Here is a 16,623-nt window from a genome sequence, read left to right on the forward strand (position 1 = left end):
CGTCTTCTGGAAGCCCTGCTGACTATATGTCCCACAATAATGGCACAAACTCTGTCTGCTTCCTTTCTTGTTGGCATAATTTACTGGGTAACCTAGAACTTCAATGACTTTCAAGGGGACAAGGCCCCTCAAAGGCCTGTCCCTTCCCATTGCTTTTGCTCCTTTCTCCTCCTCTTACCACCTTCATCTTCCCTTCAGCTCCCTGGACCCTTCGGCATGTCTCCTTTGCCATCTCTCTGCCCACCATTGACACTTCAGCCCCTCAACTCCCTACAGTAATTTGAACTTTAGACCCCTGCCCTGATTGCGGGTCTCAAGGGACTCAGGGAATCCCTGCTAAGCAACTGCATATCAGGGCAAAAGAAAATCTTTAAAGTCTCCTCCACAAATATTGGTAAAAAGCTTTTGCTGTCTTATTGAGCAGGTAACCTTAACTTGTCCCATCTGTCAAAATGCAATTCAGATAAGAAGAGGAAGTGGGGCAATGACGAGAGCCAATGATGATATAGATATAGACCAGTGAGCTTTGTATTACCCTGTTTACATAACTCATGGCTAAAATTTCAGAATAAAAGGTGAAATAGATGGTCTCTATTTGTGTCTGTCTATATGTTTATGTGTGCATGTATGTATGTATACGTGATATTTTTCTACCTCTGGATAGCATTACCAAATTAATTTATAAAATCTTTTACAAGACTGCTATTCAAATTGACTTAAATATTCCTTAAAATCTCAGAAATATAGAAACTAATCCAAATGTTTTTCAAGTTCATGTGATTTAAGTAAACCATTGGAAAGTAAGAATGATTTAATATTGCTGGTTTAATAAAACCAGCTATATCTTTTGAGTTATCAGCATTGAGTATAATACGATTATACATTTTGTATTTAATTTTTTCCTAGGTTTTTTGCTTTTGTGATTTTTTGTTTAGATACTTGCCTAAAATGCATGTGTTGTAAAAATAGTTAACAGGGAAATAACTTGAGATGATGGCTAGCTTTGTCTAGTGTATTGTGAAATTTTGATAAACAATCCAAGCATATGTGTTAAGAACATGTGTATTAATTTAAGTGGAATAAAAGTTTTATAAATGGACATTTCAATAATAATTATGTTTTATAATATCTGACTAATAATTGTTTCCAAAATTTTTTGTAATTTGCAACATTAGACCTATGCTAAATTAAGCAATAGATATTAATTACTAGACCATTTATAAATAAACTACTGAAACATTAATTACTAAGCTTAAGTTTATATAATTTTGGCTACTTATTTTTATATAGTACAGAGAGGCTATATACGTTTGGGTATGTTAATAAACTTTTTTTTGCCACCTGAAGAACTGTACTATGAAACAACACATACCTATAAAAAATGTAAAATGATATATTCATAAAATTTGCTAGCCTGCTAGATAATCCTGGCATGTGACAGACAATTCGCAATTGTCTACTTCACACTCTAAACGAAATCTTGATCTAGAACTGATATTTAGATTTTCCAGTCTGGGAAATCTCAAAAAAAAATTTCTTTCGCCTTGTAAAAAGAGATATTAAAAAGATTAGGCTTATGTTAATGTTAAATGTTATTTGTATATTTCAGAAATTGTATAAACTTCCAAGAAAATTTTCAGCACACTTGCTGTTGATATGTCCTAGTATAATGTCATCAGTCATAATTTTGGTTATTGTTTAAAACACCATGTGCCACAGAAATCACCAAATTTCCTTATCAAACACACTCTCATCAGATTAACTATGGCCATTTTAAGTCTCTTATCATCCATTGATAGTTTTTGTTTTATTCTGATTGTTTTCTGCAAGTGTTTTCCACCAACTACACGCCAGATTACTTTGTCTTCAACAATCAGGGACTATGCCAGGTAGTCTGGGGTACAGGCTTCTGATGGAGTTGCTTCAGTAATTTTTATTTTTATTAATTTATTGTTTTTGAGACACAGTCTCACTCTGTCACCCAGGCTGGAGTGCAGTGATGCCATCTCGGCTCACTGCAACCTCCGCCTCCTGGGTTCAAGTGATTCTCGTGCCTCAGCATCCCAAGTGGATAGGATTATAGGCACATACCACCATGTCTGGCTAATTTTTGTGTTTTTAGTAGAAAGAGGGTTTCATCATGTTGGCCAGGCTGGTCTCGAACTCCTGACCTGAAGTGATCTGCCTGCCTCGGCCTTTCGGAGTGCTGGGATTACACGCGTGAGCTACCGCACCCAGCCCTGCTTCGGTAATTTTTAAACTATACCACTGAACGTAATCTGGATTTCCAAACCTCTGGTGGAGAAGCTGATAGGTTCTTAAAACTGCTGACCCAAGACCATGCAGAGCAAGAGTTAATCACATGGGACTGAATGAACTGATGAAGGATGACTATTGTTTGGAATATTATTACCAGCTTTGAGGAACCTCTTTTCCTTTTCTCTTAAGCTATCTGTGAACTCACAACATTTACATTATACTATTTTTTTTTTTTGAGAAGGAGTCTCACTCTGTCGCCCAGGCTGGAGTGCAGTGGTTCGATCTCGGCTCACTGCAACCTCTGCCTCCTGGGTTCAAGCCATTCTCCTGCCTCAGCCTCTGGAGTAGCTGGGATTACAGACGTGCCACCACGCCTGGCTAATTGTTGTATTATTAGTAGAGATGGGGTTTCACCATGTTGGCCAGGCTGGTCTCAAACTCCTGACCTCAGGTGATCCACCCACCTCGGCCTCCCAAAGTGCTGGAGTTACAGGCGTGAGCCGCCGTGCCCGGCTGATTATGCTTTTTTAAAACAGAAATGAAGCATTTATCTTTTTCTCTCTGCCTAACCCCTCCAGAATTCAAAAATTCTTTTTTTGAGGGGTGTGGGAGTTGGGGGACGGAGTTTTGTTCTGTTGCCTGGGCTGGAGTGCAATGGCATGATCTCAGCACATCACAACCTCCACCTCCCGGGTTCAAGTGATTCTCCTGCCTCAGCCTCCCAAGTAGCTGGGATTACAGGCACCTGCCACCACGGCTAATTTTTTTTTTTTTTTTGCATTTTTCAGTAGAGATGGGGTTTTACTATGCTAGCCAGGCTGGTCTCGAACGCCTGACCTCAGATGATCTGCCTGCCTCAGCCTCCCAAAGTGTTGGGATTACAGGCGTGAGCCACCATGCCTGGCCAGAAATTCTTATTGAATGTTCTCATCTTCATGGAATATATTTATTCACACAAGTTCAATAAGAATCTGTCCTCCTTATAACAGGACATGATGGGAAACACTGGTTATACAACCAAGGCTTTGACTGGAATGTCATATTTGAAAATGATGCATCAGATATGACCAGACAGTCTTAAGGAACTGAAGTCGACTTGATGGACCCAGTCTACAATATCTTCTAGGGAAAGCCAGCCTGGCACCTGGCTTACAGTGTCCTCAGCATTACAGATGAGTAAAGAAGGTCACTTCCTGCCAGGTCCAGGAGGCTTAGGATATTTTGGGAACTTCAGGAAGAGAAGATCTACCCAAAATCTGTAGGTGCTATAGGCAAAATCTGGTGACGAGTTCTTGCCTTGGCTTCATAGCTTTCAAAGGTACAATCTGAGATTCCTTATGAAAAGTTCCAGCAAAGCAAATTTAAAAAGGCCTATGTGATCGATTACCATTCTTGCTGCACTTATGTAAGTAATCAGGCCAAAGGTAATGAGACCCGCCTTATTTTGTAAAGAAGAATCATCTTACTTTGATTATCTTTGATCCAAAAGAGGAGTGGCTGTGAAGAGAAATTTTTTAGAAATTTCAGCAGAAAACTATAGCACACTCTTGTGAGTTATCAGATTCCTGTCCTGTTCATTGGCTATGAGGTTTTGTTATCCACCTGTACATTAGATTAGGTCCTGCCAGCTTACACATTTTGTCAGTGCCCACTTTTCCCTTTGCTGCTTATTTAACCAGGAGGAGGAAGGGTAGTAACAGGGATGGGGAAGATGAGGGCAGGCCTGTGTGTGTGCGCACACGTGTGTGTGCACGTGTGAGTGCGTGTGCACGCACGTGTGTGCGAGTGTGTGTGCATATGTGTGCGTGCGCGCGTGTGTGTGCACGCGTGTGTGTATGCATGCATGCTCATGTGGGTGTAATGTGTGAGGAGTCACAGTGAGTAGAAGGACCAGAAGCTGGGCTGGGTGGCTGACTGCTAGATGGGGAAGGGGTGAGCACAGCAGTTTCTGTGTTGTTTCAACACCAAACAGGGCTCTGACACCCTCCAGGAAAGCATCTTCTCTAGCTGGCTCCAGCATACTGAGGCAGAGGTTGGCCTCACCCCTAGTGCTAGTCAGCGTGCCACTGCCAGGAGACAGTGCGTATGGCTGAGCCAACCCACAGCCCTTCCCCATCTAGCAATGTGGGCCAAGACAAATCGCCAGGGTAGTGGGTCAGAACAATGACCTTCACCCCACTGCAAGGCCAGTGAGACAAGGACCATCTGTCTTGCCAGTAGGCCAAGGTTAGGCTTGTAGGATGGATGGGGGAACAGGGCAGAACCAAATGGCCCCTACATAGATCAAAACAACGAGCTTGGCCTCCTGCAAAGACCACATCAAAGAAAAGACCCACTGTTTACCCCCAAGAATAGGAAAATAATCATAATGGTGGCAAGCATTGTGCTAAGAACTTTGCATGCATTATTTCTTTCTTCTTCTTCTTCTTTTTTTTTTTTTGAGATGGAGTCTCACTCTGTTGCCTAGGCTGGAATGCAATGGTGTAATCTCGGCTCACTGCAACCTCCACCTTCCGGGTTCCAGTGATTCTCTTGCCTCAGCCTCCTGAGTAGCTAGGATTACAGGCACGCACCACCACACACGACTAATTTTTATATCTTTAGTAGAGACGGGGTTTCACCATGTTGGTCAGGCTGGTTTTGAACTCCTGACCTCAAGTGATCCACCCGCCTCAGCCTCCCAAAGTGCTGGGATTACAGGCGTGAGCCACGGTGCCTGGCCTGCAAGCATAATTTCTTTTAATCCTTACCAACAGTTCTATGAAGTCAGTATATTATTATTCTCTTTTCATAGAATGGCAGCTCAGAGCCAGGATCTGAACTCAGGTCACACTCACTGCCTGTAAAAGTCACTTTAAATCTTGGGAAACTGCATAAGGTGGCTCAGAATATTTTGGATTTCAAATGCAGTAAGAGAAGCTGGGCGCAGTGGCTCATGCCTGTAATCCCAGCACTTTGGGAGACCGAGGTGGGCAAATCACCTTAGGTCAGGAGTTCGTGACCAGCCTGGCCAACATGGCAAAACTCTGTCTCTACTAAAAACACAAAAATTAGCTGGGTCTTGTGGCATGCACCTGTAATCCCAGCTACTCAGGAAGCTGAGGTAAGAGAATCGCTTTAACCAGGGAGGCGGAGGTTGCAGTGAGCCGAGATTGTGCCACCGCACTCCAGCCTGGGAGACAGAGCGAGACTCCATCTCAAAAAAAAAAAAAAAAAAAAAAATACAGTAGGAGAAACCAAAGCAAGGCAGAAGGTAGGACCTGTTAAGCTAATAGGGGTAAAACAGACTATGGCCTTGTCCAAGGCTGTAGATGCTGTTTCTGGGAATCTCAAAGCAGAGAATAAGTAGCTCTCTGTCTCGCATAGTTAGCAGATTTACCTAGCAGTGAGTTCTAGGACAAATGCAAATATGAAGTCCCTGATAAAGGCTTTACATCTCACTGATGAAAAGAAGGGGTGCAACAGCCTGGATTGTGCCATCTAAGGACATGCTGTGCAAGGACTGAAGCATGGTGGCATTTGTCAGTACGTGGATTTCAAATTCTCTGCCGGAATCTCCTGGACAGATGCTTACAATGCAGACTCCTGGGCCCCAGCTCAGAGCCACTGAGTCAGAATCTGAACTCCAAATCTGCATTTTTCACAGATCTCTAAGGATGTATGCTGCCGATATGGAAGAAGCAGTGACAATTGGTAACTGATTGGTGTGGCCTTGCTGGTTAGTGGCCGCTGGTTGAGAATCAGTGCCCTCCTTCAGGTGTGTTGTGGCTGGAGGATGGGAGCAGGAGGAGGTTTTCAACTGCTGGATTGCATCTGAAGCATGTTCACCACATTGATTACTTTTAATAGCTGCATAAAATGTCACCAGTGGACACGGCATGACATACTTAACCACTCCTCTACTGTGGGACACCGGGACCTTTTCCGTATTATAGCTAATGTTAGGATGAGCATCCTTAGACATACTGCCCTCATATTTTGAATGACTGCCTTAGATGAGATTCTTAGAAGGATGAAAGGGGGTATGAACATGTTCATGGTGCCTAACATATAGCACTAAATTGCATTTTCCACTTAGGCTGACACCTGCACTGTTCAAAAGAGTCCGTCTCACCACAGCGCTGCCAGCATTTCAGTCTCCTCACTCTAAAGATAAGGAAATGGAGGCTGGATTGTTGAAGCGACCTGTGACCTGCCCAGAGCTACACACCTAGTCAATGCCAGAACTAAGACCAGAACCCAGGGAGTTCTTGTTCATGGGCCAGGGCGTTTTGCCACTGCTGAGTTCTTCAATCTCCAATCAGACAGGAGGGAAAAATCAAGCTTGAAACACATTCTCTCTCTGTTCCAATCTCCCTGCCAGCTCTGACTTCACCCCCTGAACTAGGAGCTCACGTTTCCATGCTTTTCGTGGTTTCTCTGCCTTGACAACTGGGCCTCTCTTCTCTCTGCTCGAGCTCCACATCCTCCCTGGGCCTGCTCTGATCAGTCAGATGTCATTCCATACTCGCACTGTAGGTCAGACGTAGATATGCGAGTGGGGAAGCAGTGGGACAAAGGTGAGTGACAGCCAAGGGGAGGGACACAGGCCAGCCAGCCCTGTCACAGGAGGGAGGATACTGTAGGAGGATGGGTGGGACCAGTTGACAGTGGGCAAGGGGGTGAGTTGGCCTGCCAGTCTTAGGAGTCTGAATATGGTGGGGAGGGCTTCAGTGCACACCTAACCAGCCATGTGCTACTACCGGGACACAGGGTGTTTACATAGGAGAGCTGGGCTCTGGCTTCCACAGGGTCCTTAACAGTGTCTCTGGTGGGCTTCAGAGAATCCTTAAATCCCCAGCTAAACCATATGCAAAACTGTACAAGTATGTAAGTATGATCCTTTTTCTGGGAGACAGCCCATTAGTATTCATCAAATTTTCAAGAAAGTTTATGACCTCTAAAATGTTAAAAAAAAATCCAGGTGAAAGGCAGGTTGTTGACTAGAACTATAATTTGTTTGTTGTATGAATTATATATTGTTTTACCTATGGTAGGGAAAGATAAAATAATCATAGGTGGCATTTCTCAGATAGATGATTGATGGACAGATGATAGATAGAACAGATGATTGATACATGAATAGAACAAACAAATCTACATTTAACAAATAGGTATCATAAAGAATCATTATTCATGCCACCTACATTTCTTATTTTTCCACTGCATGAGAAGGAGATCATGGAGCTGGGAGGAGGCAGGAAGCCTGGTGCTGAGGTGTTCAGAGTCACTGCCCTCCACAGATGATCAGAGGCAAAGATAAAGTCTTGGTGCAGTGATGAAGTCAGTTAGTGGGAAAACGGGATTTGGTTTCGCAACTTTTCCAGAGCTGTCTCTTGCATAAGATGGGACACACACTTGAAAATAATCACGATGAGCCCTTATTGAGCACTTAGTGGGTGTCAGGCACTGTGCTAAGCACTTTGCAAGTATTATCTTGTTTACTTCTCATCTGGTGGTTTGGACAGCACTATAACTTCCATTTCACAAGGGAGGAAATGCAGGCCCAGGGATGTTAAGTCACTGTCCCCAAAGCACACAGCTGTGAGTGGAACAATGGGTACCCGAAGCCAGGCAGGGTGGGTTCCCAGCTGGGGCTTCTGGTGCCTGGGCAAGATATGCCCTTTGAGAGCAGTGATGTTGGGATGTCAGAATCAACCCCATCTTTGTCTTCCACAAAAGGGCTGGACTCTGAATATCAAAACTCTCCTCTTCCCTTTGCCTTTAAAGGCATAGGGAGGCACATACAGTTGAAATTATCCAGGCTAATTGTTCATTAGATGTTACTGAGCATCTAATATGAGCCAGGCAACATATAAAAGACTTTATAGTCATTTTCTTAATTTCACCATTACCACAAGCTTTTAGGGTGAGGATTAGCATGCCCATTTTACAGATGGGGTACTGAGGTACAAGGAAGTTTAGAGGATCTGCCTGAGGTCAGCTAATAGAGGGAGAGGAGCTAGATTGCACCCACTCTCTTTCTGTTTCTCTGCCTCTCCCTGGGTAATTCAGGGCACAAAGGTACAAGGTACAACCTTCCTTGTTGGGGTCTGCATGATGATTAGGGCAAGAGAAAGACCCAGGGAGCTTCCTGCCATGGTCCAAAGGGAAAAAGGGAAGCAAGGAAGAAGGGAAGAAAAGAAAACATGGATGAAACATGGGCTATATGTCAGGCAGTACCAAGATGTTGATGAATGATCCAAAAATATTGCTACAATTTCAAAAGTCTTACAAAAGAGGGGCACTGGCCACTGGCCATAGGACTGTGAATTGGTCCACCCTGAGCCACTCACTCCAGGATACACTCAGAGGTATGACTATATCTTTTTGGAATTTGGCTGTGTTCTTTGAGGTCAAAGCTCCTGGCCTCATGAAATGTTCTTGACAGGTTCGAGTAAATATGGGAGTACACACACTCTGTGAAAATGGTGGTTCCCTCAGTCCTTCCCCTCTCAGGGTTTTGAACTTGGTTCTGGAAGCCCCAGGGCCTAGGAGGCTGTAGGAACAGCCAGCTCTGAGGAAAGGGTCAGGAAGTGACTAGTGGACAGGGTGATGGCTGTGGCTCAGGGTCATGGCTGGGAAACTCGGAAAGGGAGGTCTCTGAAAGCTATGTCAAGTCCAAAGGCCACAGCTGGATGCAGAGTCTGAGAGGCCTCTGGCAGCAGAACACACAGCCCGTGTACCCAGTAAGCAAGCAGGGGTTAGGGCTGGGCACAATTCTGGGCTTGCGACCCTGTCACCTGGGGTCCTGACAGACAGGCGTGACCAGGGGTCAGGAATCCATCTGAATGGCCAGGAGGTCAATCAAGGTAGGAGGAAGCAGTCTGAGGATAGACCCCAGCTCTCACAGATGATCCAGAGCCTTAGGGATACCTGAGCGGGGGAGGAGTGCTCTGCAGGCAGGGGCACAGCCCTGGGACTGTTCTCTGGCACAGGACAAGGCCCGAGCTGTAACCAGGGAGAGCAGGGGAACCCCAGAGGATTGTAGCCATTGACTGTATACCAAAAGCAAGACCAAGCCTATAGCTGCCGTTCTTTCATGGCAGTCTCCAAAATCTGCCCTGTTCAATTCTTTAAGGGTTCCCTCTCCCGACTTAACAGTCCCTTTGGGTCTGGCATTTCCTTTCATTTTAGAAAATAAAACTTTGTGCTTCTTAAGTCTTGAAAGCAATATAGACACCTTATGGAAAACTTGATGTGTCTAGGACTCTATTATAAAGGCAGTTTTTTTACCCTGTGTTCTTCACTAGCCATTTTATAGTGAGCATCATCCCATAATGCACTCGCCCTCACCCTCCATCCCAACCTTTCCCACTGCCTCATTTGAAGTCTTACCTGCAAGTGCCCCTGGCTGGCATCTGTGTCCTCTGATTAAATGAGTCACACTCTGAGCTATATTGCCACTGCTAAACGCTCAAGTCCTAGTCTCTTTATGGGAATTGTTTAAAAGATCTGAAGAAGTCAAGTCTGCATAATAGGAACCCAGAGAAACTCTCACCAGCAATGCCAATCCTCACCCAGTGCTGCCTCCTAGAGCCACCAAATGTGGGAAGAGCTGGTGCATAACTGAATTCTCATTAGCAGTCCCTTACCCTATATTCTCATTTGCCATCTGGTCCCATGTAGGCTTGGAAACTAGAAAACTAAATGTTAAAATTGTGCATGAAATAGGAGCAAATAGGCCCCATGTGACATGGGCCCCAAGGAAGTGTGCTGGGGTATGTATTCTCTGACCTCTTTTGTCACAGGAACATTTGTCCTATGTTCCAAACAAAAATTGTTTTATTTTTCTCTCAGGTGCTTGGCTCTGTCCCAGATACAAGAGGTAGCCAAATAAATGAGGATTCCCTGTAACTGTAATATTCTTTTTTTTTTTTTTTTTTTTTTGAGACAGAGTCTCACTCTGTCGCCCAGGCTGGAGTGCAGTGGTGCAATCTTGGCTCACTGCAAGCTCCGCCCCCCGGGTTCACGCCATTCTCCTGCCTCAGCCTCCCGAGTAGCTGGGACTACAGGTGCCCGCCACTACACCCGGCTAATTTTTTGTATTTTTTTTTTTTAGTAGAGACGGGGTTTCACCGCATTAGCCAGGATGGTCGCAATCTCCTGACCTCGTGATCTGCCCGCCTCGGCCTCCCAAAGTGCTGGGATTACAGGCGTGAGCCACCGCGCCCGACCAACTCTAATATTCTTTACATGTTATATAGGGTTTTATTTCTTTGAAATGTAAACGATTTCCTTCTCAGTGCTATGACATTTGTGTGGTGTGGTCATCTCATTGCAGGAAGGGGATGCGCCTGCATTCTATATTTCACTCCTCTGGGCAGGCTGAGAACTACCACTAGTTTAGTGCAAACTAATCTAGGGTTAGACTAGAAAAACCAGATTTTTAGATCTTACTTTATCTCAAATTGTACTGTGTGACTCTAACCGGGTTGGAAATAGAAGATTACTCAGCCTGTCAAAGTTGCTGGGCCCCTCACAGACCCTATAGACCCATACTCTCACTTGACCCTTATGGAAGGAGGGTGTGCCTAAGGTTACAAAAGAAGCTATTGGCTAATCTCCTCCACAAGAGACCTTATGAAATGACTAACAACATCCTGTGTAGGAACGTGTGCATTTATAACCCACCTTGTTCCCAAAAGGATTTGAGCCAGCTTACAAATGCGCCTACAGGGCAAGGTAAACATACATAAAAAATAAGGAAGAAAAATGGGGCAAAGGAAAAGTAAGAGGGAAGATGGAGCCAGGATTTGGGTCATGTTCAAGATGAATGCCAAGAAGACCTGCCCACGTGACACGGCATGGCGATAGACTTAGTACTAAGATGCTGGCAGCCAAGAGGAGGGTGAAATACAACAGTCCCATGGAGCTCCGCTTTTTTGTTCTTTAGGTCTCTTCACTAACCCACAATGCGCCCCTTTTCTTTTGAGGCATCAGTTTTCCAGTCTGTCTAATGGGCAAATCCTGCCTTGTAGGATCTTTGTGAGGATTCAGTTAGAGCTTGTCTGTGAAGGAAAGCACTCGAAAAGTAAAGTGGGATACACACAAAACTGATCATTTCATTTTCTTGGCTGTGTCCTTGCCATGTATAAAATACTACTCACTTTCCATTGGCCGATGGAGCCACCAGATTGAAGCTACTATCGTTGATCAAAGTTAATTCTGTATACATTCTTAAGAACATCAAACACTGCCCAAACAATAGGAAGCCTCATGGCACTTCCTGCACTCAAATTCTGTCCATTTCCATCATTATACCTTTTTCTCTTTCCTTGCTTCAACTGGGAAAAATAAAGGTACTCAGAAAGGAACAGCAGGGAATGTCAAATTTAAGTAAAGTTTAAGTCCCCCTTAGAACACTTTTTTTTTTTTTTTTCCCGAGAGCGAGTGATGTTGGATAAGAGAGAGGAGAGACCAGGATTGGGGATGGAGAGTGGACCCCATTAGGGGTCTCTCTGGCTGCAGTTTGGCAGGCACTGCCCCTGCCTGTCACTCAGAGGCTTTCCCCAACCTTTAGTGTTGGTGGTGGAATAAGGCATCTTCTGAATACAGGCCAGAATTTTAGCTGAGAGTGAACCAGTGGTCCAGGGTAGGCAAGCTGCCATTTCAAAAGGTGGGAGGGGGTAGAGCCACCAACTCTGGTCAAGCAGGGTTCTCTGGGTGACCTTAGACAGCTTCCTCTATGTGGCTTTTGCCTATAACCTGGGGGTACTCTCTGAGGAGAGCTTTTCAATAAATAAAAGCATTAACAGCAAGAAGAATCATATAAATAACATAGCAATATAAATAGCATAGAAATAACATAGAATAATATAGACAATAGGTTTGGCTTGGGGTTGAACATGAGAAGGTTGCCATGGGGAAAGGGGTCCAGAAATCTCCTTGGGAACTCACTGGTCCTACAAGGCAATAAGAGCTGCCAGAGCCTGCTAACTGTGGGCGGATGAGGAAACGGAGACAAACCAACCCCAGCTGGGAACAAGATCAGATAAGAAGTGGTCCTTCTGTCTGCGGAGCCCTTCACACTTCTCAAAGTGACCACTCGACAGTTAATATTATTCTCTCCATTTTATGAGGAGGAAACAGAGACCCAGTTGGTTATATTACTTGTCAAAATGGCAAGAACCTGGCAGTCCCAGCAGAAAGACAGCACTTAACAGCAGGGACTCGAAGGCAGACTCTGCATCCTGGCTCTGCTATCACTCACTGTGTGACGTGAGGCAAATGCTTTAGTCTCTCTCTGCCTCAGTTTCCTCATCTGTAAAAGCTGAGTGGATTACCTGAGCTAATATCTGTAAAGTGCTTAGAACACCCGCTGGCATATATATCAGGTGCCACATAAGCATGCTAAAATAAACACATCAACTCCTAGTGCCTGCCTCTGCAACTCCCAAACCAAAATGGGACAATGGCAAAACACCACGTGTGTGCCCCATCCTGTGGGAGAAATTCAATCCCACTCAATATCAACTAAGGGTGGTCATTTGGGGATGGAAACAGGGAATAGGGCTTGAGGGAGGTGGGGAGCAGGTACTTGGCAAACATCCTAGATGCCCTGGGGACCGTCTCTGTTTCCTCTCTCTCTGAGGACTTTGCCAAGAAGGAACACACAGGCTGGATAAATCTGTGCCAAGCAGGAACAAAATGGTATCTGGTCTGGACAAGCTGAGAAGTTAAATATGCCCAGGTTACCACCAGGGGCAAACACTGGCTCCCAGCCCTGTTCCTCCTTTTTCTCTTTGCTTTTGGTGGATTTGTTTTGGTGGCTGCCAAAGGTGCCTATCAGGAACGACAGGTGATTTGCTTTTGGGCAGGGCTGCGAAGATGTCAGGGAAACAAGTTACCTTTCTCATAACTCTGGCCCTCGCAGGCTACAGGATGACCATGGGTAGGAATGATGCTTCCCAAAGCCACCGACACACACACAGGAGCTGGGTCTAGGAGCCAGGAGTCTAGCTTCTAGCCCAGCCCTGCCTCTATGGGGCTGTGTGTTCTAGGGCAAATACTTCTCCCTCCCTGGTCCTTAATGTTCTCCTCAGCAAAATGAGGGTCTTGGAGGGGTGGGGTGGGGGTGATAAACTTGAAAGACCTTTTTGGCTCTCATCTGTGAGTTTGAAGGAAGCATTCTGGGGCCAGAGCTGCAGAATTCTGAATGGCTCTTGGGTGGGCCTACTTTCTCCTAGTTCCTAGGCCCTCTTCTGCAAGACTCCGTTTTTATTATTGATTTGGCAGTGAAGTAGAGTGTTCTATGTTCCTGGCTTAGCCCTGGTGGAAACAGAAGATAGACTCCAAAAGCAGAGGATGGCAAGTGAAGCGTGTCAGGCATGGCCTTCTTCACCTCACCGCCCTGTCCATCCATCTCGAGGTTTTGAAGGCACCTGGTTTTACTGATAATCTGGGGTGAGCATGAAGCCGCTGGGGGAAGGGACAGGCTACAGGGGAGCATGAAGCTGAAGGCAAATTCCTGGGCCTCCCCACACAGGGTGAGCTCCCCAGAGGAGGGTAGGGGCTGGGGAGATACAGTGTAGGGGAAGAGGATGAAGGCCTGGCCAACTGCTCCACTTCCATCTTTCTCAGCCCCTTTCTCAGAGGCGACAGGGGATGCAGAGAGTCAAGTCCACTCCTGGCCTCAAGGAGCATAACCACATTCTGTGTTTTCTTTTCCCAAAGAGATCAGAAGCTTCTGGAAGGGTAGGGGTCATGGCTTATTTATTTATTTTTTCCTTTTCTATTCTCCTTGTCCTAACACATAAAATACCTGCACATGTGGTGGTTAAGCACACCGATCCTAGAGTCAGACTGCTCTAGTGTGAATCCCGGTGGTCTTCTACTTAATCAACCTCAGTTTCCTTGTCTTTAAAATGGGAAAAATGATAATTCCTACCTCATAGGGATCTTACAAGGATTCAATAAAGTAATACTTACAGGACATTTAGCACAGGGCCTGGCACTTGGAAGGTGGCCCATAAAAAGGCTTACCAAGATGAATGGAGCTGAATTGCTTCTGGTCAAAATTCATCATCACAAGAAAGTCAGATGCATGTTCCTTTCTTGCTACTACAAATCATGCCTACACTAATTCATTCATCAGCTCTGTGTCCACAGATGGTGCAAAGATCAACTTTACCAAAGCCAAGCTCAACTCTCCTAAGTTTCAAATCAGTGAGGTTCCTGAACTTCTACTACATGCAAAATATTATTTTAATCATTCATTTTACCCTCTTTCTCCTCCAAATACTTTATTAAAATTGGTAATAGTAGCCTGAATGACCTGAATTCCTCCTACTTTTACTTTTTACCAAAGTGCTGCCCCCATCCCACATGCCATAGTAGTCAATGCCCAGCAGGCAGGACCCCAGAGGCATGAACATTAGGTTCACAGAGCACTGGGCAGCCCAGAGCCCAGGGGGCCTCCAGCCCCCAGAGATTCTGGATCTGTGGGGCTGTGGTCTCTTCACAGAGTGCCTGGCAGGGCTGCAGGATGACAAGAACCCCTGCAGGAACAGACATGCCTTGGTCTTTTGCAACCTGTTCAGATACTGGTTGAGGGTAATGAATGGAAAAGAGTCACAGCATTAATCGCTCTGATCTGGAGTTGCCAATTTGGCTCATGCTCGGACCCACCTCCAGACCCACAGTCTCCTCCTGCACAATGACTGGGCTTGCTTGAAGTGACCAAAGATGATGCCAGGCTCCGATGGGGGTCACTCTTGGCCAACTACCCTAGAGAAACATTTCGCTAGCACACTCAGTGACAAGGAGCTAGAATCCCAAGCACTGTGGAAGCCTCACTTCTTCCCAAAGATGCATTAATCCAGTCCTCTTGTTGAGGGCTTGTTCATGCATCTCACCGGTATCTACTGAGCAACTACTCTGTGCCACATAGGTGCTATGCTAGGTCCCTAACATGGAGCTACCCTAAAATTAAAGCACAGTATAACAGCAGGCACACTGGGATGAGGAGCTGGGAGGCTAGTCAGAGTTCCAGCTCTGCCACTAACTAGTAGTGTGACCTTGGGCAGGTCATCTCCCGCTCTGGGTCTCAAGGGCCTCATCTATCAAACCCAGGACTGGGCTGAGGATGCCTGTGGTCCAGCTGTTAAAGATCCCGGTTAAATAATAAAGATCCTGGATCTATTAAATAACATCCCTGATGTATAAATAGTGGCAATCTTGATCAAAGAGCTCCAAGCTTGTAGAAAACACAAGCTCAGCAACCTACCAATCTCCCCCTTGCCATAGTAAGGGCTCCTGTTTGCTACCTGAAAATGTAAGAACTCACAGCCTTGGGATGAGTGAGAAGTTGAACTGGCCGCAGGGAGAGACACCTGAGAGGGCAGTGGCAGTCTGAGGGGGGCCAGGTGGCCTTCTTGATGTGATATGAGGGATCCCTGAAAGGCCTCCCCTGTCCCAAATATCTGCTCCCTATCCCCCAAATCTGGGGTCCTGCATCTGGAATTCCACCATTTGAGACAAAAGTTTTTTTTTTTTTCCAGTGCCGGGGGAGCAGTGGGGGGTCGTCTTTGATTGCAGACACCTTCAAGCAAAACGCACACAGCCATGAGAAGGGTGTGGTTCCCACCCTTCTAAGGTTGCCTGGGTCTTCCCTGCCTGCCAGCAGAGGCCTGGCAGCTTGTGGGCCCTGGGTGCTTGGGGCTGGAGGAGGTGGGGGGGACCCAGAAGGGACCCTAAAGGGGGCTGTGGGGGGAGGGAGGGCCTCCTGGGCTGACTCAAGGTCTCCTTCACCAAGACCCAGAGGGCCTGGGGGACGGGGGCAGGGAAAGAGAAAGAGCACGTGCAAGATTTGAGTTCTCCAGGAGGGCTGGGAGTGGGAGAGTCCAGGGAAAGAGCCGGTGCCTCCCTTTGGCTAACCGATCCCTTGGAAGAGCCAGCTCAGAGAGGGGAGGAAGGCAGGGCGGGTCAGGAGACAGGGTGGGGCCGGGATGAGAGGAAACTGTAAAACCAACGGGGCGGATTCACGAAAAATTCCCGAGCGTGGTGAGGGTAGAGGGTGCTGGGCAGCACCCCAGTTCGCCGGGCCCACGCTCCTCCAGTTGCCCGGCCTGTTCAGACTGGTTCGCCCACCTTTCTCTCCCTGCCAGCCCCACTCGCCTGACCTCTGAGAAAGCAGAATCCGGGACATGAAGCAACCACAGCCGCTCCGCCCGGCCACAAGCGCCCGGGACTCCGTGTCTGCCCGCAGCCCCTTTCCTGCAGCGTTCACTCCGCTGCCCGGCCCGGCTCGGGCGCCCCGCCCCCGCCCCGCCCCGCCCCGGACGCCCCGCCTCTATCCCCGCCCCTTCCCGGGCGCCCCGCCCT

The 16,623-nt window shown here is 46.5% G+C and overlaps 1 protein-coding gene across 3 annotated transcripts in view; it reads right to left on the reverse strand.

Annotated features, from left to right (window-relative positions):
• ZBTB7C (zinc finger and BTB domain containing 7C) overlaps nucleotides 1–16,623 on the reverse strand; it is a 386,078-nt gene that overhangs the window by 117,864 nt on the left and 251,591 nt on the right. The gene's annotated exons all lie outside the window — the stretch shown is intronic.

Source organism: Pan paniscus, chromosome 17 (genome assembly GCF_029289425.2).
Source record: "Pan paniscus chromosome 17, NHGRI_mPanPan1-v2.0_pri, whole genome shotgun sequence".
Taxonomy (NCBI): Eukaryota; Metazoa; Chordata; class Mammalia; order Primates; family Hominidae; genus Pan; species Pan paniscus.